This window comes from Sorex fumeus, unplaced genomic scaffold (genome assembly GCF_029834395.1).
Source record: "Sorex fumeus unplaced genomic scaffold, SorFum_2.1 ptg000009l, whole genome shotgun sequence".
Taxonomy (NCBI): domain Eukaryota; kingdom Metazoa; phylum Chordata; class Mammalia; order Eulipotyphla; family Soricidae; genus Sorex; species Sorex fumeus.
This window is the reverse complement of record NW_026606066.1, coordinates 15,053,300-15,078,263: the sequence shown is the minus strand read 5'-3', so window position 1 is coordinate 15,078,263 and position 24,964 is coordinate 15,053,300. Positions and strand designations below refer to the sequence as shown.

The following is a 24,964-nucleotide window of genomic DNA, read 5'->3' as shown; positions in this document are numbered from 1 at the left end:
TGCCAAGAGTTTTTAGGGTGCCACTCTACTCCCACTCAAGTGTGCCAATATAAATGCCTAGAACAAGTTATCTTCTTTCATTGCATGTTGTGATTGGAAACTTTTGAAATCATTTTGATTTAGGTGGGACAAAATTATTTCCAAGTGTTTTTCTATAGAAAAGTCTCTAGTAACCATTTTCTACTTCTTCCAGATTCCACAGCTAAATGTCTCTCTCTTTTTTTTCTTTTTGGGTCACACCTGGTGATGCTCAGGGGTTACTCCTGGCTCTGCATTCAGGAATCACTCCTGGTGATGCTCAGGGGACCATATGGGATGCTGGGAATCGAACCCAGGTCGACCGTGTGCAAGGCAAATGCCCTACCCGCTATGCTATCACTCCAGCCCCTAAATGTCTCTTTTCTTTCCTGTACTTAAGACTTCTCATAGAAAGCTATTCACTTAACGACCATCAGGGCACTATTCATGTAGTAATTCTGCACTGAACAAGCTAATTTAGCTTTCCTCACACTGCTTTGCTTTCTTGTTTATTGTAAAGATTATTTTCCGCCATTCATTTGCCAACCTACAGTTCTTACTTTAATGTAAAATTGCTTTAACAACAATATACCACACATCTAAAAGATTGTGTGTAAGTATGGAGATATTACAGAAGTAATAACAGTAATGTTATTAATAGAGGTTAGTCAGTTAATACTTAATATTTTTAACAAAACCTACTCAAGTATCAAATGTGAATATTCAGTACTTCTTTTGTTACATGTTATTTTAAAGTTTACTTTGTCACTAGGGGGTATTTTTTTTTCAAAAAAAATCCTATATAAAATGTCAGTCTTCAATGTGTGAATAAGTTACAAAGAGCTACTTTGTAAAAAAGATCTCCTAAACTTCTGATTTCTTCCATGAGCCAGATGACTAAGTCATATGAATTTTTTTGTCCACACCCAACACCCAGGATTTACTCCTGGCTCTGCACTCAGGAATTACTTCTGGCAATGCTTGGGGCACAATATAGGATGCAGGGGATCAAACAGGTTCAACCTCATGAAATGCCCTATCTGCTCTACTATAACTCCTGCCCCTCTTGTGCTCTACAAAATGCAATTAAAATCTCACTACAAAATATTATTCTCAATTTATTTTCCTTTTTAAATATTATATTTGGAATGCAGATATCTTTTTTAAATAGTATTCTGAGGACCTATGATGCCAAGAAGAGAAGTTGTTGGGTCATATGGAAGCTTAATGCTTAGGTTGTTTACATTTTTCTTTTTCTTTTCCTTTTTTGTTTTTTTGAGAGATGTTCATCACATCCCTGTCCACAGTAGCCAAACTTTGGAAACAACCCAAGTGCACAAGAACAGATGACTAGATATAAAAACTATTATATATATGATATTTATATGTATTATACATAATATATAATTCCATTATATATCTATTAAATTATATATTAAGTGAAATACTACTTGGCTTTAACAAAAGATGAAATCATGCAATTTGCTCTTACATGGATGGATATGGATAATATCATGTTGACTGAAGTGAGTTAACAAGAGGAGAATCAGTTACAGAATGCTATCTTTATAAGTGGGTTATCTGGAAACAAAGTCGGGGTATACCAGCTGCCCAGAGACAACAAAAACAGAGAACTGGTGTTTAGTAGGAAGCTTACCTTAGAAGAGGGAAGTTGGGGCATAAGTTAGGGAAGGTTGAAGCACTGGGTAAATGGTGTCAGGAAGTGGACAAACTGATAGTGGGTTTGTGATGGGTTACACATGAATTTTTTTTTTTTTTACTTTTTGCTTTTTGGGCCACACCCCGCAATGCTCAGGGGCCACTCCTGGTTCTGCGGTCAGGAATTATTCCTGCCTGTGCTTAGGCATATGGGATACTGCGCTCAGGAATTATTCCTGGCTGTGCTAAGTCATATGGGGCACTGGGGATTAAACCTGGTTGGCCTTGTGCAAGGCAAATGCCCTACCCTCTGTATCATCACTTGGGCTGCACATGAAATATTATCATTAACAGTATTATAATCATGGTGCCTAAAATTAAATATATATATATATATATATATATACAGCTACCGAGAGTATTCGATATGCCAAACACAGTAACAACAAAGTCTCCAATGGAGACGTTACTGGGCCCGCTCGAGCAAATCGATGATCAACGGGAGGGCCTTTTTATTCTCAAGAAAAGGGGGATTGAAAGAACTTATCTCAATATTTCTAGGATCATACACATTAAACCCATGAAAATATCATCTTTAATGGGGATAAAAGTAACTATTTGAGAGACCGAAAATGTAGTACACAGGTTAAGGTAAAATCTTGCAATCCCATTCACCTCATGGTCCTCCAAGCACTGCTAGAAGTGTCTGTCTGTGAGCACAGATTCTAGATAGATCCTGACAATCACTAGTTCTGGGCCAAACCCTCCAATAAATAAAAAAATTAAAAGATTTTGGAGCTTCCTCACTTTGCTCCTTGCTATTACTATGATTCATTAATCTTGATGATAACTCTCTTAGATGTAATTGTATTCACGCATAAACATATACCTCTTAATTTCAGAATTATAATAATACATCCTGGCTACTAAGAGAAGTCTATTCTGTTTCTTGACAAAGAAATTATCTTTTTAGGGCAGAATTTTGTTCAATAAATAATGAAGTATGCTTTCTAGACTCCCCCTTTATTTTTTGATTTATGTAGTTTTTAGTTTCTACTCTGAATAGTGCCATAACTGGCACTTACTACCAGGAATTCTTGATGAATTACTTCTGCATAATTCTTGTAAGGTAAAGAGGAGTGAAGCCTCTACTGCAGGTTCTAACATTTAAAACAAAACATTTATGGGGCCATATTTACTCTCAAATTATCTACTTATGAAAATATAATTGGGTGAAACAGAATATAAAAGAAATATCATGGCCTATAAATCATTTCTGACTCGTAGACTGATTACCTGCCGTTTATTACAGGAAGAGAAAGGCAGGTGGATAAACAAGGTAACTGACACTCAGTATTGTTATTAGAGAAGTGAATTCTAAAATATATCAAATGAATTATGAATTTAAAAAGTCAATTTTGACCTCATCAAATTGTTATTTTTTAATACTTCTCAATCTGAAAAACATCCAACTTTTGTTTTGGGGGAGGGTACATAGAAAAAGCTACAGCAATAATTCACTTAGTTAATAGCATTATGTTCATTATTCAATTGGGGAATAGTAATAAAGTCAACAACCTTTAGATCTACTTCCCTTTAAATATGAAAAAGAATCTGTGTAGTCTATATCAACAGATAATTTGGGAGCTGTGAATCCACAAAAATAGTTTATATTTTTCTCTCCAAAAATTTGTTTTTGCTGATTGTTACTTTTCCTCCTAAATCTTTTCCATGTATCATAGTTTAGCTTCTGTAAGAAGGTGGAGAAGGAGGGTGAAGAAAAGATGATTGCCTCTTATGTGGCTAACCCTGCTATCGTCTCCTCATACCCATTATGGTCCCCAAAGACCCAAGAAGTCGTCCATAAGTACAAAGCCCACAAAGCCAGGAGTCAGCCAGATGCAGTCAAACATTTTTAAAAAATTAAAAATTAAGAAAAAATGTGATGAGGGCAATTCAGAGGTGTTGATACCATTGTCTATTCATGACATACCTGTGCAACAGTGCTTTTCATATTTATTCATCTATCTTTCACTGTCTTTATAATAGAATCTTCAGTAGAGGAACTGAGGAAGAAAGAGGCACATTTTGCCAGTGACACTATGATTGCTCTATAGTAGAATAACTGGTTTTAATGTCAGATATTGCAGATGTAAAGCTGCTTCCTGAGAAAATATTTTTTCGTATATATAGCAGCATTCAAACATCTCTCAGCTATTTTATTTCTGTTATATATACTAACTCATCATTTTCAGAGTATGAAAAAGTTATAAAGACTCAGCAGTACAGCATCACCTAACTGCACTGAACCAATCATATGGCCGATTTAGCCAAGTGTTAAGAATAGTGGCCCCAGGGCTCCCTGAGCACTACTTGGAAGGCTCCCATCCTAAAGAAAAATTATTTTAAAAACTACATGTTAAGTGAATTTGACATCTTAGGGATGCAAAGGCAAGGCAGAAAGAGATAATACGTATCATTTAAAAGTAAGTGTTGACTCCATAGAGAGTCACTGTAGAGAAAAAGGGGAATGTGCTCTTTTACTTTCTAATTATCATCACACACGCTGATATATCTTCTAGACAAAGCTGGAAGAAGGAATCTATATTATTTTAAAGGTTTTACAAGAACATAGATAGGGTAGAAATGGCAGCACATATGTGTATATAACTAAAAATAAATGCTTTTGATGCAGCTTCAAATATACTATATTAAAAACTTAATGTTATAAGAACAAAAGTTTCAGCATAAAATTTATATTAAAGAAAATCTTAGAAATTTTTGTTACTTGAAGGCTGAATGAATTCTTTCACAGTAAGCTTTCATTAAATCTGAGAAGTTATTGTGGGCATGTACCGTATCCACTAAAATGCAAACCTACTTTTAAGAAACCTTATTTCATTGTGTTATATTTTTTTTGTTTGATTCTACACCCCAGTGAAAATTCCCAAGAAAAATATTATCAGAGCCTAAAATATCTCCCATCTGAAAAACAAATGTAGTCAGTGTTTGATGAAGCCCATACAAGTTTCCATTATGGATTTGGTAGATCACTCGTAAATATGGAGTAAATAGCTTAATAAACAAATAGAAAATTAAATACATAAATAATAGACAAAATAAAACAGCTATACCATGGCAGTATTCATGTATATGAATTAATTTAACACCAAATGAGAGCATTTCTTAAACTAACACTTAGGCAATAGAATTTGATATAATGCTATTCCTTTGTGGGAAAATTATGGATAGTATATAAATCAGAGTTTAAATTGGACATATGGTCCTGACTAATCTTGTTTGCAATGATGATGGGAAAATAAGTATAGAATAGGTGACAATAAATACAGTTGATACACTGTTTCTTATTTTCAAAATGTAATGGGCTTCTATGATATATTGAAAAATATTTATTCTTAGATATCAAAAATATTACTCTATTAATTTCAAATTAACTTTCAACTTTTGATTTTTTATTGATCTCAAAGTTTGACTTTATTTTTCAGAAATAAAATGAAATCAAAAAAGAAACCATTATCATGATACCAGTAATTTACTTCATGAGAGGTTTTTCTTTGATATTTTTTGTATCTCAAATTTAATAAGGTAAAAGCAAAGTCATTAATTTTCTCAAAACTCTGCAATTTAGACTCAGTTCTGCTGTACATTCCTTTTACTAGAACTATTTTGGCATTACTAATATGGTTACGATCATCAGATCAATTGACTGAAGTGGATCATTGAAGATGATTTCAGGTTTGAAAAGTATCACATCTAAGACCATGGCTTGAATTATGGCACCTGTGTTCAAAGATCTTGATTTCTTAGCTTATAATAGATTTCATACGGGATAAAGTTTATAAAGACCAAAGAATGAGTTCAAAATGTGTCAATTTCTCACATACTTCCATAGCTACTTTAGTAACTACCTCGAGGACATACACAGGTCATCTGATTAAATTTCAGTCCTCTGCAAAAGCTCTGAAAAATCTCCAATTTTTCTGTTTATGTTGGGGAGGAGGGCATTCTCAACAATGATCACGGCTCACTCCTGCCTCTGTGCTCAGAGATCATGACTGGCAAGCTCAATAAACGATGTGGAGTTTTGGGGATCAAAACTGGGTCTGCCTTGTGCAAGGCAAGCACCCTACCCCTGCACTATCACTCTTACCCCTCCTGATACTTCAAGATTTGAACAATGTTAGATGGTAATACAAGGTCCACCTTCTTGACTCAGTGTTTTTTTTACCTTTTCTCAAAGCAAGATCCAAGCCTCTTAAAAGTTCAAAGATAGGTTATCAGAAAATAGCAAATGTTAAATTTTTCCTATATTGTAATGACTGATATAAAAAGCTATCTATCTAATCTATCTATCTGTTTTTTACTTTAAAGCCAATGTTACAACAATCTCAATTTATGCACTACATTGCATTGCGTGGAAGTTTTACAGAATATAAAAAACATCATCAAAGCATACTGAAAAATCATCAAACATATTATACAAGAGGTCTTTAGACCTCTGTCTATAATTCTAAATGCAATAAATTCTGAAAATCAAATAAGTTTTGTAAACTTTTTTATTTGTTAGTAATGTTGAGCTGGAAAACATAAAGACATTTACAGATTTTAGTTATATATTTTATTTTGAGCGACAGCACAATGGTAGGGCGTTTGCCTTGCGCACAGCCAGCCTGGCCAAGCCGGGTTCGATTCCTCCGCCACTCTCGGAGAGCCCAGCAAGCTACCAAGAGTATTTCACCTGCCCAGCAGAGCCTGGCAAACTCCCCGTGGTGTATTCAATATGCCAAACACAGTAACAACAAGTCTCAAAATGGAGAAGTTACTGGGCCTAATCGAGCAAATCAATGAACAATGGGAGGACAGTGTTTGTTTGTATATATTCATATACTATAATAAAAGATATTAATATGATTGCTACAGCGATAGCACAGTGGGTAGGGAGTTTGCCTTGCACGCAGCTGATCCAGGTTCGATTCCTCCGCCCCTCTCGGAGAGCCCGTCAAACTACTGAGAGTATTTGCCCGGCAAAGCCTGGCAAGCTACCCATGACATGCTAGATATGCCAAATACAGTAACAATAAGCATTGTATAAATTCAATGCAATCCCTATAAGGATACCCATGACATTCTTCAAAGAAATGGAGCAAACACTCCTGAAATTTATATGGAACAATAAGCCCCCACGAATAGCTAAAGCAATTCTTGGGAAAAAGAAAATGGGAGGAATCAACCTCCCGAACTTCAAACTGTACTACAAAGCAGTAATAATTAAAACAGCATGGTACTGGAACAAAGGCAGAACTGGAGACCAATGGAACAGGGTTGAATACACTGACATCTCCCCTCAATCATATGCTCATCTAATCTTCGATAAAGGTGCAAGTAATGTGAAGTGGAGTAAGGAAAGCCTCTTTAATAAATTGTGTTGGAATCACTGGACAGCTACATGCAAAAAAATAGGCTCAGAACTCTGCCTAACACCATGTATAAAAGTAAGATCAAAATAGATTAAAGACCTCAACATCAGACCAGAAACCATAAGGTACATTGAAGATAAAGTTGGCAAAACCCTCCATGACATTGAAGCTAATGGTATCTTCAAAGATGCCACGCCACTGGCCAAGCAAGTGAAAACAGAGATAGATAAATGGGACTATCTTAAACTAAGAAGCTTCTGCACCTCCAAAGAAACAGTGACCAAAATACAAAGACAGTCTACAGAATGGGAAAGGATATTCACCGAATACACATCTGACAAGGGGTTGATATCCAGGATATACAAAATACTGGTTAAACTCCACAAGAAGAAAACATCCAACCCCATCCAAAAATGGGGCAATGAAATGAACAGAAACTTTCTCAAAGAAGAAATCCGAATGGCAAAAAAGCACATGAGAAAATGCTCTACATCATTAATCATCAGGGAGATGCAGATCAAAACCACAATGAGATACCATCTCACACCTCAGAGACTGGCCCACATTCAAAAGAACAAAAGCAACCGATGCTGGCGTGGATGTGGCGAGAAAGGGACACTCCTTCACTGTTGGTGGGAATGTCCACTGGTTCAGCCCTTCTGGAAAACAGTATGGACGATTCTTAAAAAATTAGAAATTGAGCTCCCATTTGACCCAGCAATACCACTCCTGGGAATATATCCCAGAGAGGCAAAAATGTATAGTCGAAGTGACATCTGCACTTGTTTGTTCATTGCAGCACTCTTTACAATAGCCAGAAACTGGAAGAAACCTGAATGCCCAAGAACAGATAACTGGTTAAAGAAACTTTGGTACATCTACACAATGGAGTACTATGTAGCTGTTAGAAAAGATGAAGTCATGAAATTTACATACAAGTGGTACAATATGGAAAGTATCATGCTAAGTGAAATGAGTCAGAAAGAGAGGGATAGACATAGAAAGATTGCATTCATCTGGGGGATGTAAAGTAACAAAGTATGAGATTAATACCCAAGAATAGCTGAGATCAGCACCAGGAGGATTACTCCATAACTTAGAGGCCAGCCGGGTATCCTAGAGGAAAGGGCAGTTCAGATAGAGAAGGGAGCACCAAATAAAGGATGTTTGGAGGATCCTCCCAGGAGGGGAGATGCATGTCGAAAGTAGACTATGGACTGAACATGTTTGCCACTCAATGCCTCTTTTGCAGACCACAACACCCAAAAGGAGAGAGAGAACACAGGGGATTGCCCTGCCACAGAGACAGGGGGGATGGGGGTATGGGGGTGGGAGGGATATTATCCATGGTGGTGGAAAATGGGCACTGGTGGAGGGATGGGTATCTGATCATTGTATAATTGAAACCAAAGCACAAAAAATTGTAAATCTACAACTTTAAAAAAATAAATAAAATAAAGGGGAAAAAAAAAAACCAAATCTCACAATTTGTTGTTAAAAGTTACTGGTGCCCGCTCGAGCAAATTGATGAACAAAGAGAGGACAGTGCTACAGTGCTAATATTATTGATCATGAATATTGCCCCTTTCGACAATTTGAAAGATTTAGCAATCTGAAATAGATTTTGTTCCATTGGTTTCACAAGATGGTCTGCAAGCCTATATACAAAGATACCTATAGCCAGTGGTCAGTGTGCTTTACATTACATTATTATATGTGCTTTACATTTACATTACATACGTGCTTTACATTTACATTATTTGGGGTAGGGGTCAGGATTAGGACTACAAGGAGCTATAGTTAGGGGTTTGCTTTTTCAGATCAGGTTTCAACCCTGACCAAGGGACCAAGCCAGATCAAACCAGTTTAGCAGCATGCAAGATAAGTGCCTCAACTCCTGTACTATTTCTCCAGGCCTCTATACTTATTTTTGATAGTTTTATTGAGAGATTAATACCTCTTCTTATTGATGGCTTTATCCAGCAAGACAACATGATCAATCATGTGAAATTACCAGTACTCATTTCAAAGGTTTAGTGTTTGTATTCCGGTTTTTATTGACCTTATATATGCAACTTGGTTGTAAATGTGTAAGAATTGTGGACATTTGAAATTAATTCTGAACTTTATGCATTTTTACATTTTTCATTCTATTGTAATAAAAGTATTTTAGGTTAGCACCTAAGGTTCACTATGTTTTTCTTATTTAAAAAGAGATAGAGTAATCCTATTTTAGAAACTTTGCTTAATACTCTACTTATTAACTAAATTGACAATAATGGATCTTCCTACAATTCGAAGATTTTTTGGTCTTTTTGCATTTCCAAGATTTGTATACGCATAAAATAACTCCGAGAGAAATGCAGCTATGCCTGAAATTTAACTGATATTTTGTGAAATTAATAGGAAAATGTTTTTTTACTACTCCTAACAGGCTCCTGCACAACTAACTTTTCTGCCTCAGATCGAAATGTCCTACTCTTTATTATAAGAATTCTGTCTTTTAATAAATATTCAACTAATTTTATAATACTCATCTATTTCCTTACCTGAAGCATCTGTAAATCCTGGGGAATAAAAATTTCTCTAGTTATAAATTAAAAACAAACAATTCTCAGCTAGTAGCAAGTCTTGTTTAAATAGGTTGCCTTAAAACTTGAAAACTACAACTGATGATTCAATATTAAATTTAACATATTTGACAGAAGTTGTCTCCATTTTATATGCCCGAAGAGATAATAAATGTCTCACTCTTCCTGCACTGTACCACTGTCATCCCATTGTTCATTGATTTGCTCAAGCGGGCACCAGTAATGTCTCCATTGTGAGACTTGTTACTGTTTTTGGCATATTGAGTACATGATGGGTAACTTGCCAGGCTTTGCCATGTGGGCAGGATACTTTTGGGCAGCTTGCTGGGCTCTCTGAGAGGGATGGAGGAATTGAATCAGGGTCAGCTGCATGAAAGGCAAATGCCCTACCCACTGTGCTATGGCTCCAGCCCTCACTCTTCCTAAGCTATTCAAATATAATATTTAGAAAGTTGTAAATATGGTGAGATTTCTGGGCAAACTGTTGTATTGAACTCACCTTGAGCTGTTGCTTCTTTTGCTTCCTAGATAGGAATCTCATCTCGTACCAAGATGATGTTCAGAAAACATACTTTATCAATCCCCTTGCTCAGTTAAAGATGAGGATTTGAAAATGTTCTAGTTGTGCCACATCACACAACTCATTAATGACCATCAATTCCTCTATTTTACTATCGTTTCAACATTTTGTTACCAGTCGAAATGATGTTTATTAGATCTAATGAGGAAGTGAATTTATCTGTCCCAAATTTTACAAGTCAATTAACTCAGTGAACCAAGCCTGTAGTAGAGTAAGGTAACAAAAACCAAGACATTGCCAGCCCTCTTCAGCAGGGCTGACTTCAAAGCTGAGTCGCTGAAAATCCAGTCTCCAAAGTAGAGCTCTCTGTATCTCTGGCCTGGTTCCAAAACTAAAAGGGCAGAAAGCTTCAAACAAATTGTGTAATAGAATTTACTCTACCAGTTCCTGAAATGATATTTTGTGTTTTATAGCTACTAATCCTTACTGAAGTGTTAGCTTCACACCAGAGAACAGGGTTTGGAATAATGCTTCCCTGGTTCATCATCATTTTAATGAGGAGCTCTGGAATCCTAAAAGAAAAAAAAAAAAAAGAAAGATTGGCAGGTTGTTTGGGATAACATATCTCAGCTTAACATCCCAAATCAAATCACCAGGGGCAACAATCTACTTGTAAGGCAAAACGGAGTCTTACATTCTGTCCCAGCAGAGGTCATCTTGACCTTTCAGAATCACCTATCTCATAAATCACAGACTGCAAAGGGCAATGTTGTGCAGCCATGCTTATCCAGCCCTGTCTCAATGGCCCTTCAGTTTATCCATCCCATTTTACTTTTTGCAAGCTGGCTTTTACATGGTGATCTCCCCAGGCCTTCTGTCAGACACTGCTTATCATTTTCAGATGAGAAGCCTGAGGGGAAGGGGAAAAGATTCCAATTCAGCAGTTTACTCTTTAACAACGGGCTCTTGTCATTGCTTTTCATTTGTCTGGGCCAGGTGGATGTCTTTGTAGTAAAATAGCTTTAGGCATCTTGATGGATTTATTGCAATTTTTAAAATGATAAAGCAAGCCAAATACCAATCAGTTAATACATATGGCATTGTGTTAGTCTTACTCCTGCCATTTACCATGTTATTTTCGCCAACAATTGCAACTACTAAACAAAATAAATACAGATTTTTCAGTCAGGTGGTCTAACAAGATACCATGTTATGAAATAAAATTTGCATCTGGGAGAAACTTGCATTTAAATATGCTTCTTTTTTAAAAAAAATATTTGCAGTAAGATAAAAGGTAACTTTCCATGATTAGAAAGGACAGTAAAAATGACCTGTAATGCCTTTCCTCATTTTAGAGACTAAGCTCTCACCTCCAAAGGAATGTGCCCCAAATAACTCACTAAAGGATGTAGTAAAATAATGATTCTATTTTTGCTAAGCTGTACAAGTAGTGATTATTGTGTTGCTCAGTCATTCATATATTTCATGCAGTTCTATAAATAGCTATACATTGTAATTTGATTTATTAAAGTCTTTCCCATCATTTACGGATATAAAAGTGGAATCAACAATATTAGGTTGTACAATATCCTATGCATGAGTTATGGGTTCAATTTTTTTAAAAATACCCAAGCAGATTTTAACATTTAGGTTAATTTAATTAACATTAAATTAATTTAATGTTTACTTAAAGTTCAAATAAAGACTATAATTTGATATCATGATGGAAGGGAGTTGTTCTGCTTATAAATTAGAAACATATCCTGCGATTTACCAAATTTCACTTGTCTGACATCTACCATCATTATTCATCATGATCACTTCTCATTTTTCAAAGCTTGAGAAAAACATGTTCTTTGAGCTTTAACTATAATAAAACAATGTTAATAAACATCCTGTTACTCAATTTGCATACTATTAACATAAACAAAATTTCTAACATTTTCCAAAAACATCTCTTACTCTCATTTATTTCATTCTCAGTAAGACTATCATACAAGCCTCTGTATGTCCTTTAAATACTTCCATATAAGATTCTTAGTCTTCTTGCTGTATATCTCAGGGTCCATTGGATACAGTGCTTAAAACTATATCCACTTTATATTCACAAACAACTTTCACTCTCTTTACCTCTACTGTTAAAAGTAATTCTCCAAAGGGTATCTCTGGTGGTGGGACTGTTGGATTTTTCTCTATCCAAGGCTTTTGTTTTGCTTTATCAAATCATGTGGTATTTACAGAGGAGATCTTCTTCCCACCCCACAAGAAAAATTACTAATTGTTTATTAGTAAAGGATGTTGATTTGAATTCTGTCACTGTCACTGTCCTCCTATTGTTCATTGATTTGCTCAAATGGGCACCAGTAACCTCTCCATTGTGAGACTTGTTACTGTTTTTGGCATATCGAATATGCCACTGGAAGCTTGCCAGGCTCTGCTGGGGGGCTGGGATATTCTCGGTAGGAGGAATCAAACCTAGATCAGCCATGTGCAAGGCAAATGCCCTACCCGCTGTGCTATCGCTCAATTAAAATTGAGGGGAATGTTAGGGTCCAAGATCCAAGGAACAAGACAGAGTCAAAAATGCGAACAAAGAAGTTCTTTATTCACATCAAGCATACTTACTGGTGGACCAGGGTCCCCTGCACAGAGTGCGACCTCGTCTCCCTGCAAGCATCCTCTTTTATCCCTTTACTTGGGTTTCGACCTTCCTGCCTTGGACTGGCTCCCTCCCAGGACGCTATGTTCCTGTTTTTTTCTTGTTTGGTCTATCCTTTCCTTGTTTCTCTCACTTGCTAACTCAGATTACCCAATTTGACTTCCTTTCCCCCTTTTAGACTATAGTCTGCCGCTTTGCCTTTTATGATCCTGTAACCTTTACTTATTCTTCTGCTTTCCTAGAACTTATGCCAGTGATTGTGTTAGCTAGGTTAAAGATAAACCTGGATATCCGCCTAATATGCCTGCTTAGCATTAAATCATTACATTGTGGGATTATGGCTAATATGGAGTCCCTAAGGTTAGTTCTTACAGCCTTTCAGAGAATTAAATTTATTAAATGCCAGTGGAAAGGTTTGAACTTTAATGAAAGTACTGGAATTGACCCCTACGGTTCAAAGCTTCCTCTATTTACATTTTTATACTTTTACTTCATTTTTATATTTATGACCATGTTCTGCTTTATGGGATAACAGTTATTTACATGCTTTGAACATACTTATACTCATATATTGAAATGAGTAGCACCGAGAAGCACTGAGAAGCCTGAATAGGTTTTAGACATGTCCACTTGTTGAAGAATGTGTTAGGAAGAAGCACTTAAGAGTCAACATCCCTGAACTTGCTCTCCAAGTATCTAAGGATCTTTCTGATAGGAAAATCATTTATTTTATCAATACAGTGAAGATTATTTTTCAAAGATGATCATTTAAAAATAACTGCAAGAATATTTTACAAATTTAAAACTTTTTCTGTATGCCAGTCCTATTTTTTCACAGTTACAGTTGCTAAAGTTTATGGAGAAATAGATTATCTTTACATATTAAGGAATTTCATTTCTCTTTTTCTTATGTATATTTTAAGCTCCTGTTCCTATGCCATGAGTGTGATAGTGTGTGTTCTCTCTGAAAGCCACCTTTTATCAGCTTGATAAAAAATCCTGAAGTATGCTAATTTCTTCTGTGTCATCTTTCACTGTTTTCTTAGTTTTAGCCCTAGTTACCCGAGGTTGTTAATGCAGAATCTTATATTGTCTGTCCATCTGTCTATCTGGAGGTTGGTTCGATCTTCACCACTGAACCAACTTCAGACACTGACAAGTACACTGTCACTGTCACTGTCACTCTCGTCCTGTTGCTCATCGATTTGCTCAAGCGGGCTCAGTAACGTCTGTAACGTCTCCATCGTGAGACTTGTTGTTACTGTGTCTGGCATTTTGAATACATCACGGGTAGCTTGCCAGGCTGAGTTGCTCTTGGTAGCTTGCTGGGCTCTCTGAGAGAAGCGGAGGAATCAAACCCAGGTCAGCCGCATGCAAGTCAAACACCCTATCGCTGTGCTACAGAGACATGGAAATCAGAAACAAGGCTGTCACTACCTGTTTTGTTATGTATTATACTCATTAGCTTCTTTGAAATAAGAACTATACTACCTATTTTGGGCTGATGCGATAGCACAGTGGGTAGAGCCTTGCACACAGCCAACATGGCCAACGAGAGTTCGATTCCTCTGCCCCTCTCAGAGAGCCTGGCAAGCTACAGAGAGTATCTTGCCTGCACAGCAAAGCCTGGCAAGCTACCCCTGATGTATTTGATATGCCAAACACAGTAACAACAAGTTTCACAATGGAGACATTACTGGGCCCACTCAAACAAATCGATGAACAACAGGAGGTCAGTGACTATTTTAAAGGGATATTATATGAACTAAAACATATATGAAATCATATTTGAAAGACTGAAAACCAAAACAAGTGAAAATATTTAAGGATCTTGAAATAATTTATGTAAAATGCTTAGCTCAAGATAGTTATTTTCTAAGAGAAATTTATTGTTTAAAAAAATGCAACTTTTTATCACTTCTGCTTTGCTGTTTTCCTTTTTTCCAGTCTCTTCTACACATACACTCTGTCTCTACCACCTCGTACATATCTCAACATTTACAAAGTCAGTATATTTTGTATTTTAATAAATTTGTTATTGAATTTATTATATTAATATTTTATTTGTAATTATGTATTTGTTGCCTTCCTTACTTGACTGTAAGCTCTTAGAAGACGAAGTCTTGTTTTTCTTAGTTACCTTTGTTATTCAATACTTGGTGTTTTGAAGGCATCTGATTAAATCAAAAAACAAACATGCATGCATGCACACACATACCCATATAGGACTTTCTAGTTATTTGTTTCTAATCTTTATTTAACTCATTGCTGGCAGAAGATATGAGTCAGTTTCAAATAAATGAGTACAGAGACAAGAAAAGAGATTATTCATGAGTCATGCTTTAGCAATACCATGCACACTTTCTTTGGAAAATGCCCCAAATCACTGCAGCACATTTTGTCATGCATGTCTATTATGGAATAGGGACTTATTACAGTGAGATTTAGAACTAAATGTGACAGTATCCTAGTGGAAGAATTTTAAGTATTAGAACTAATCAGACTGGAATCATAGCTGAGCCGTTTAGGAGACCACAACCTTGTCAGGTAACTTAATTTTGTTGGACTGTTTCATCAACTGTGGAATGGGAATAAAATCTGAGGAAAAATCTAACCTTCTGACTTTTTAAATTTTTGATGTATAACTTTCAGAGAATTCTATAAATAGCCTAAAATAAATAAACTTAGCAGGACTAGATAAAGATATAAATGAAGTAATTTATGTCAACATAATGTTCTTCAGTTAGGAAATGTTACCCATAGATGTTGTCCTTATTTAAGATGGGAAGATTCTGTGAGCAAATAACTGCATGTTATCATAATTTTATAGAAATAGATAAAATTAGATTGAGCATATTGATTCAAATTTCACAAAAACTCATATGAATGGGGAAGCTGAGTTCAGAAACCATAGTTCTGTATTTCAGAATTTCACACAAACCCACCATTCCCCATATTAGGTTTATTTCTAAAGGGGAGTTTTAAAAGCAACAGACACTGGAACCCTTCAGTTTTCTAATATATGACTTCTCCTGATGTTTTCCTGACCCATGAAAATAAGAACTCATAATTCCATTAAGCCTTTTAGAGATTTTTGGTTCCTTCCAATTGTACCAATCACAATTCACACTTCCCCCACTTTTCACCTTTCCTCCCCTCTTCCTAATTCTTTCTAGTTCATCATCATAGTCCTATCACAGGCTCACCAACTTTTAAAATAGATATTATTTTATTCTTTAAACACTCTTACAAATAAGAAAAAAGGAACAATTTTTGTGATTGGGGCACTTTGGTTAATGGACAGTCAGGAGGGGGGACACACCCCACTGTGCTTAGGACTTACTCCTGGTTCTATGCTCAGGGATCACTCCTGGCAACCTTCAGGGACCGTGTGGGTTACCAGGGATCAACTCCAAGTTGATCCAAGTTGATGCAAGCACCTTACTTACCCACTGTGGAAGACTTTTTGAGGGATTGCACTGAGGGACATTATTAAGGAAAAATAATTAGAAATGGGAGGTAAAGACTAGATACAAGAAAGGAATGACTGATTTCAGTAACAGTTAAGACTTTCTTGAAGTTTGATTTTAAGGAACGGATTCCACTAAGAAAGAGGTTCCATTCCAAGTAATTTTCTTAACGAAATCTGTTGTGTGTGAATTGAATTGAACATGTTTTATCTTCTTTGTTTTCACCTTGCCTAAGGTTCTGATTTGACCAACTAAAATAAAGTTATGAAAATCACATAACTCAAGAAAATTAGCAAATAATTTTTACATTTACCAAGTATTACTATCTTTTGTCTCAATAATTGTCTTTAACCTTAAGTTGTGTAATTAGAGGGGAAAAAATAGACACAGTTATTTAAATTAAAGGAGAAATTCCATGAATGAATTTTGGTTCTTCACATCAATTAAAGGAAAAATAATCTTACTTGTTGTAAAGCCGTGATATTTCATTTTCCAAAGAATGATGTTGTTTAGGAAATAACACTTTTGCCAATTTCAAACCTCTTCCAAAACTGATGGGTTGTCTTTCAATTTAAACCATAAATACATAGTTCTCAAAGTTGTATGTGCATGGTAAAACACAATTTCCTGCAAGTGATTCAGCTATCTGAGTGATCATAATATTTTAAGCACCACAAAAATAATTGTTTAGTTTAAATTAATTTTACAGTCCCATGGCTAACTCTGAAAGTTAAATCTATGTAAGTTAGTTTTTTTAAATAAAGTAATTATTTGGTTAGTTTGAGGTTTTTTGTTGCTTTATTTCATATTTAGTATAGCTGCACCTTTTGTTTTAACTCATATCACTGTAATATACTTGGTTCCAAAACAAAATATAGTACTCCAGCTAATTCACACATTATTGCAATTGTCCTGAAAAGATCTTATGAGGTATCTGGAAATGCCATTGTAGCCAGGCAGTATCATAGCATGTATAAGAAGAGCCAGATAGTAGTGGCCCAAAAAGGCTGCCCTTTATTCAATACAATATCACACCCCCCACCCACCATCGTTCTCAGCACATGAACGTTTGTTTAAATTGGCAGGGACATTAAGATCAGTTAGTAAGCACATCAAAATTCAATAGCTACCTTAAAAACAGAGACTGAGATATTTCACTTGATCAATTGAGATCCCGTTACTCATCAATTTGCTCACACAGGCACCAGTAATGTCTCCATTCGTCCCTGTCGCGTGCTACTGTAGCCCAATGGTGTCTGTTCGTTCTAGGAATATGAAGAGCCTCAAACCGATCGTTCATGGTCTTGACAAAGAAGTCTGACCATCTTGTAGGTGGGCGACCATGCAGTCTTTTGACATCCCATGGAATCCCATGGACAACGGTAACAGCTCTAGTTCAGCGGTTGTCTCCAAATCTCATTACGTGTCCAGCCCATCTGATTTTTGACGCCTTGGCAAAACAGCGTCCCTGATTCTTGACAGTCGACAGAGGTCGGGACTCCAGATTCTTTCTCTCATTTGAGTGTATCATGATACTCCAAGCATAGCTCTTTCGATTCCTCTTTGGGAGGAATAGCATTCTCATCCTGTTTTCATAGGGCCCAGGTCTCTGAGGCATATGTTAATGCAGGAAGAACAGTGGAATCGAAGAGATGTGCCCAGAACCAGAGGTTCTTCATCCTCTTAGCTATTTCTTCCATGCTCTCTTTCTCCTGCACAACTCAGGGGCCAGGTCATTTGTCATGTTGACTTCTCGACCTAGGTACATATAACTGTTGCATTCGGAAATGTTCGTTCCATTGAGAGTGAATGGAACATCAGGAACAGAACTGTTTCTCATTAACATTGTCTTCATGAGATTCAGCTGGAGTCCAACCTTTCCTCACTCATAGTAGAAGTCGGCCAGCACTTGTGCTGCTTGGCTAATGTTTGTTGTTATTAGAATAATGTCATAAGCAAAGTGGAGGTGGTATAGTTGCCGACTGTCTATCTACACCCCCATTCCTTCCCAATCCAGTCATCGCATGACGTTCTCAAGGGTGGCACTGAAGAGTTTTGGTGAAATGGTATCACCCTGCTGAACCCCTCTCATGATATCGATGATCACTTCTTTGTAGAATGGTGAGATCCTGGTAGTGAATCCGTAATACAGCTCATAAAGGATCCTGAGATCATGAGATATTTTGCATAGTTGTGAAAATGTCCTTTTTTATTCTTGCCTGTATTGACCTCTATATCTAAAAGACTTAAACTTTCATTCTATTTTTCTCCTGGGTGCATAGTTGCTGCCCCAGAAGTATTCTGTTCTTTCCTGGATAAAGTTTGCTACGCTGTTACATTCTAAAGAATTAAACTATTTTAACTAGGGAGCTATCTTGACTTTGGTCGTTTGTTGGGGAGTGGGGGAAGTTACCACATTTGGGATAGTTTAGGATGTTAGAATTAACTTTTGGTGCTGGAGAAGCTAGACCACAGTAGAAAATAACACATAGGAATCTTGGCTCAAAGTAAGAGCTGGCCATCCTGAGTGTCATTTGGCAGATTTCTACCTGGGTTGAGGGTGACTCAGCAGGAACACCGTCAGAAATTCTAGGCAGATGAATTGGATAATCAATCTCAGGCGAATTTGTCTACTGGAATCAGAGGCCCAAACAATATCATAGAGATCAGTAGAATCCCTAATGGAGACAACCCTAGAGATGTAGACACCAAATCAAGTTACAAAGTCAAGAAAGCAGGAAAAGTCAAGAAAGCAGGAAAAATATAAATTTGAGAAAGGGCCTGGTATTGAGGAATAGACAGATGCTCATTATTCCTTTTATTTTAGAAGGTCAGGAGGAACTGGTTGCAAGAGCACTAGTGATTTTATACTATTACTTCAAATAGAGGGCATCTGACTCCAAAGAGAGGGCTTCACATATTATAAACTCTTGTACCGGGTCAGATTCCTGGTTCTAGGTCCTGCTCTAAGCTTGCTAGCCAACAATTTACTAGATAGAAATAGGCAGGGACTGTTCCATCAGCAATGCTTCAGTATAAGTACAACAAGCTTGACACAACTACTTAAAATTAATCACCTTCAAATTACTTTTATTGGAATTTAATTTTTTGTCAAGCCTTGCTCATAAAATCTCTACCCTTATCAACTACCATCAACCATTTATCTGAAAACTCTTTGGTCATGAAAGAAAAGAATAGTTGATACTTTACTCTTGTAATCCCAGATCAATAATGTTCTATAGAGGAAATAAATGGAACTGAGTCTCCAAAAAGCAGGTCCTGGGTCTGCTGGCACCAGCTGTGCTCTTGTGGGCCAGCCTTGTTCTGGTCATGAATCCATGAAAGGTGAGCTCTTGGGTTCCAGTCAGCTTCAGATTTGGCCCCAAAACTATAGTTTTGGTGAAATAATAGTGCTAAAATACTGAGGGATTTTTCCTCCCAGTGGCTCACATGGTTTTCATAGTATTACATGGTAAATGTTAAAGAACAAACCAAAATAGTATTTTGCCCTTTGTAGTTTCAGAAAGTCATCACAATATATTAAGAAAATAGTTTATAATCAAAACTTGTTATATGACTGTATTGAGACCTTGATAAAGGATAGTTATAGTTTTTCTGAGCCATCACTCGAACCTCCATATGACTGAGTTTGTGTTTCTCTAATTTCTTACTTAAAGGTAAGGTAAAAGGTAAAGGCCCTCCCGTTGATCGTCAATTTGCTCGAGCGGGCCCAGTAACGTCTCCATTGGAGACTTAGTTGTTACTGTGTCTGGCATATCGAATACTCTCGGTAGCTTGCCGGGCTCTCCGAGAGGGGCGGAGGAATCGAACTCGGGTCGGCCATGTTGGCTGCGTGCAAGGCAAACGCCCTACCCGCTGTGCTATCGCTCCATAAGTAAAACTATGTTAAAATTTAAGAAAAATAATTAAAGCCTTGAAGCATTGAATAGAAACAAACTGTTGTGTGAACATGCAGAATGTGTATCAAAGTCAGAACATGCTATCCAAACTCCCTATAGACACATTTGCATGAAATATTCATATTTACTCATCTTTACTGTGATTTACATTGTCCAACAAAAAACATAGTAAATTTACAGAAATGCAGAACATTGCATATGTTTTGGAGACTTGTTTTCTGGACTGTTAATGTATAGTGGGATTAAAGATAATGAGATACAAATACTTAAATTTCAATTTCTTATTCTTCAGATTTGTTTATTTAAGATCATGAGGTTTGGCCTAGAATGATAGTACAACATGGAAGGTCTTTGCCTTGTACAAGGCTGACTCTGGTTTGATCCTCAGCACCCCATATGGTTCCTTGAGTCCTGCCGGGAGTCATCCCTGAGAAGAGAACCAGAAAAAAAGTTCTAAGTACCATTGGGTGTGACCTCACACCTAGCCCTCCCAAAAAAGAGAAAAAGATGTTTGAGAATTAATTAAAAAATGTTACTCACATAATTTTCATTTTTCTACTAATAAATATAAAACAACCTCACAGTCGAATATGCTAGTATCATCTTAATAAGTGAGGTCACTATTGCCTATATTCACCAGGAAAAATGTCTAACATACAAATTTCCTTATACATTTTTCTAAAAGTATTAAAAGATAGAAACTCCTTTCCAATAAATAAATATCTTTAAAACAGCTTGGTAACCATATTAAAATAACAACGTATTTCATAATTCTCCCAAAGTCAAATTTAAAATATTTTTGCTGATCTAAATTTTCAGAATATGCAATGTAAACATTGAAAAAAGATAGCAAATAATTATGTATATCTAGTGGCCTGAAAACAAATAGTAATCTCAGAAAATCATTAAAATAATAAACATTTTACAACAGTTATGTGAATGGAACTTTAAACTATGTTTTGTAGTCCCCAAACAAGATCATTATACAACTTGTCATCTTCTGCAGTATTTTAGCTTTAATCTCTATGCTCAACTTAATGGAATTTTTTCTTCCCTCCTTCCTATCTGCCTTTCTGTCTCCCTGCCTGTTTGCGATCCACACCTGTATTCAGGGCTTATCCATGACTCTGTTCTCAGGGATCAATTCTGGAATGGCTGCAGGGGTGTTAGTTGTTTTCTGGGCACTGAATCCAGGGTTGCTTATGTTAGACAAATGCCTCATCTACTGAACTACCTCTCTACCTCATCATGTATTTATTTCTTCAGAAAATGATTATTTAGTTCCTCTTCTCAGTCATTGAAGAACATGATACTCCAAAAAAAAAAAACAAAACAAAAAAGGAATGAGATGTACTTGTTCCTTTTGAGGGTCTGTTCGCCCAATTGATCCTTGACTTCAAAATTCCTTTATCTCCAATAACAAGATCCCTTTTTGACCTTTCTCTTAAAATGTTTAAGTTGACTCATTTTAAATGTTTTCCCTAATCCATTTCAGAGCAATTTTTGAAAATATTTATCTCAGGATAAATTTAGATCACATCTGAAAATGTTTAGACAAATTTTGTATTTTTATGAAAATTACTTTCCAATTTTTTTAGAGTTATTATGTTTTCTTTCCAAACTACAATTGTATTTGGGTTATATGTGCAATATTTGGAAAAATATTGAAAATACTGTAAGATATAAAAATATGTACTTTTTATAAAGCAAAAATACCAGAGTGAAAGAGATAGAACAATAAACTGAGTACATGCTTTGAACAGGAGAGGTGTCATTTCAATCCCTGAGCAAAAAGCCAAGAGTAGCCCCTGACAACTGCTAAAGATATTTCCCTAAGTAACTTTTTTACTATTTAAGCTCTTTTCCAATTTGAATTTTTATAATTTTTTTTAAAAAAACAGGTAAAAATTTAAATTTCTTTTTCCAGTTTCTAGCAAGACATCTTTTCTTTCTAAATTCCGTATCTTTCTTTGTTTTATTCTTATGCTAATAACCCTAACTATATTCTCTAATACAGAGATCTCGAAAATATTTACTCTGGCCTTAATTCAGAAATTTAACAACAAATTTTAATAAAGAAAAAATATTATCAAAATTTCACTATACTTTTATTTAATCAACTATAAATGGGCATTGTGCAACATATTTAATGCTTTATTTTCTTGAATTGCATTATAAATTAAATTGCATTATAAATCAATTTGATTTGTTTTATAAATCAATTTGTTTTATAAGCCATTCTTTTAAGTTTTAAATTTAAAAATAATTGTATAGAAATATTTTCTGCTTTGTGTGTAGTGCTATTTTATCCAGTAAGAAGATAATTCTTTTAAGTTCTAAGTTTATTATAAGATGTTTGCTTGACTACAAAATATTATTTATAATACTGAGCCTAATGCAAATGATATTTTTAATTATAAATTTTTCTTAGGAATAAGTATTTTCAATAATCTTATTTTCTTGTTCATATTGAGTTCATGCCATATAAATATATATGTCCTATCTTTGTTTAGTAATATAGTACACTGCTGCTTTATCAATGTTCTTTTCATTTGAATGGGTTAAATACATCCTCATCAGTTCATTAATCTTGTTTATCTTATAAAATTGTGTTTCAATAAATTATTTGAACAATAAAACCACTCCTGATGTTTATCTAACCAGTAGAATTTTTTCACTTTTCCTTTGCACCTCTCTGTCTAGTGCATAAATCTTTCATAGTCTTTGAAACAAAATTATTTCCCTCAGATTTTAAAAAATATTATTACTCCTTAGTACTCCACTTCTTTTTCACCAGAAAAATTCTTCAGTGGAAAATTACTCTATTTTATTCAGCATAGAGAAAAAAAACAACAAAATTTGTAAACTTTGGGGATTTGTTCTTATTATGAATTTTACAGATATCTCCTTATTAAAATAAAAAATGAAGCCATGCTGTTTAATTAAGGTGGTAAATTAACAGCTATTATTTTTCTGAATTTTACTTATAGATCATATTTTATGAAAAGTAGTTCATTTTAGACAGGTAACTTGTGGACACAGTGTAGGCCATATGGAACTGAATCTGAGAGAAAACCATTCTCATCTTTTTCTAAATAAGTGAGATCAGATAGCAGGAAAGGTTTTATTGAGCACCTGCAAAGTCCCCAAATATTATGCCAACCCCAAATAATATTGGACAAGATCTAAGTGATCATGCTTTATGTAAAAGTAGTGTTATAATGAGTATTTAATTCAGGTAAATGTTCTAGGAGTTTGTTAAGCTGCATAAAACATGATAGAAAGAGAAAACAAAAAGTAACAAAAGGGGTGGCTGTTTTGAGAAACAAAATAATTGGTGCTTTTAGGATCTCAGAAGCCTGGAGTCTCAAGTAGATGTCCTTCAAACTTTTAGTCCTCCACTATGAACATTGAGATTGCAGGATAAGTTTCCCACATGGATGAAAGGGGCTTGTAAATACCTTAAAGCAATACATCAGAAGCTAAAATATATAAATTATTCAGTAGACTACACTTGATCAGCACAGTGGTAGGGCGTTTGCCTTGCACGCAGCCAACATGGCCGACCTGAGTTCAATTCCTCCGCCCCTCTCGGAGAGCCAGGCAAGCTACCGAGAGTATCTCGCCCACAAGGCAGAGCCTGGCAAGCTCCCCGTGATGTATTCGATATGCCAGACACAGTAACAACAAAGTCTCCAGTGGAGACGTTACTGGGCCCGCTCGAGCAAATCGATGATCAACGGGAGGGCCTTTACTTTACTTATACTTTATTCAGTAGACTAAATATTTGAGTCATTGTTTTACTGATCCCTCCACACATCTTTTATTATTTGTATATATATATATATAGATGAGGAAAAAGTGAAACAAAAGATTCTATAATTTATCCAAGGTTACACGTTCAGAATATTGAATCTTAGGTATTTGAATATTCCTAAACACTATCATGTTAACCGAAATGTTAGATATATAAAGTAATATTCCACGTAATAATCTTTGGAGACCACCAAATAACTTCAAATGTACTAGTGTGTCATAAAAATCATGGGAATAGGTTGCCTCTACAGCTTCACCATTACAAATCTGACTGATTCACCTTTCAGCTATTTGATGGGACACATTGCATAATGCTGACATTTTCTTTTTCATCTTACTTATCATTCAGTAAAAATTCTCAGTCTTGAAAGAAATACCGTATGATCTCACCCATCTATAGAATACCTATTATAGAGATATAAAACAAGGAAACAGACAGCATAGAGCAATGGCAAACACTTGGCCCTAGATTACAGACAATTACTAAGCAGAAGTAGTGGAGATGGGGCTGGAAGTGGGGATGAAGAACAAACCAGAGGTTGCATAGGGGCAGTGGTGAAGGCTCTTAGCACTTTTGTGGTGATGAGGTGCAGTCATTTTGTATATCAGTATTATAAAATTAACACTATTATAAACATCTTAGCTAAACTTTGATAAAATAAAATAATTTTAAATTATAATCAACTTTGGTGCTTCTTATCAAGGTATGGGGCTGGAATGATAGCACAGCGGTAGGGCGTTTGCCTTGCACGCAGCCAACATGGCCGACCCGAGTTCGATTCCTCTGCCCCTCTCGGAGAGCCCGTCAAGCTACCGAGAATATCTCGCCCGCATGGCAGAGCTTGGCAAGCTCCCCGTGACGTATTCGATATG

At 35.8% G+C, this 24,964-nt stretch overlaps 1 protein-coding gene across 3 annotated transcripts in view; it reads left to right on the top strand.

The window, feature by feature from the left end:
• The window catches only part of KCNH7 (potassium voltage-gated channel subfamily H member 7), a 462,509-nt gene that overhangs the window by 241,905 nt on the left and 195,640 nt on the right, over positions 1-24,964 (top strand). The gene's annotated exons all lie outside the window — the stretch shown is intronic.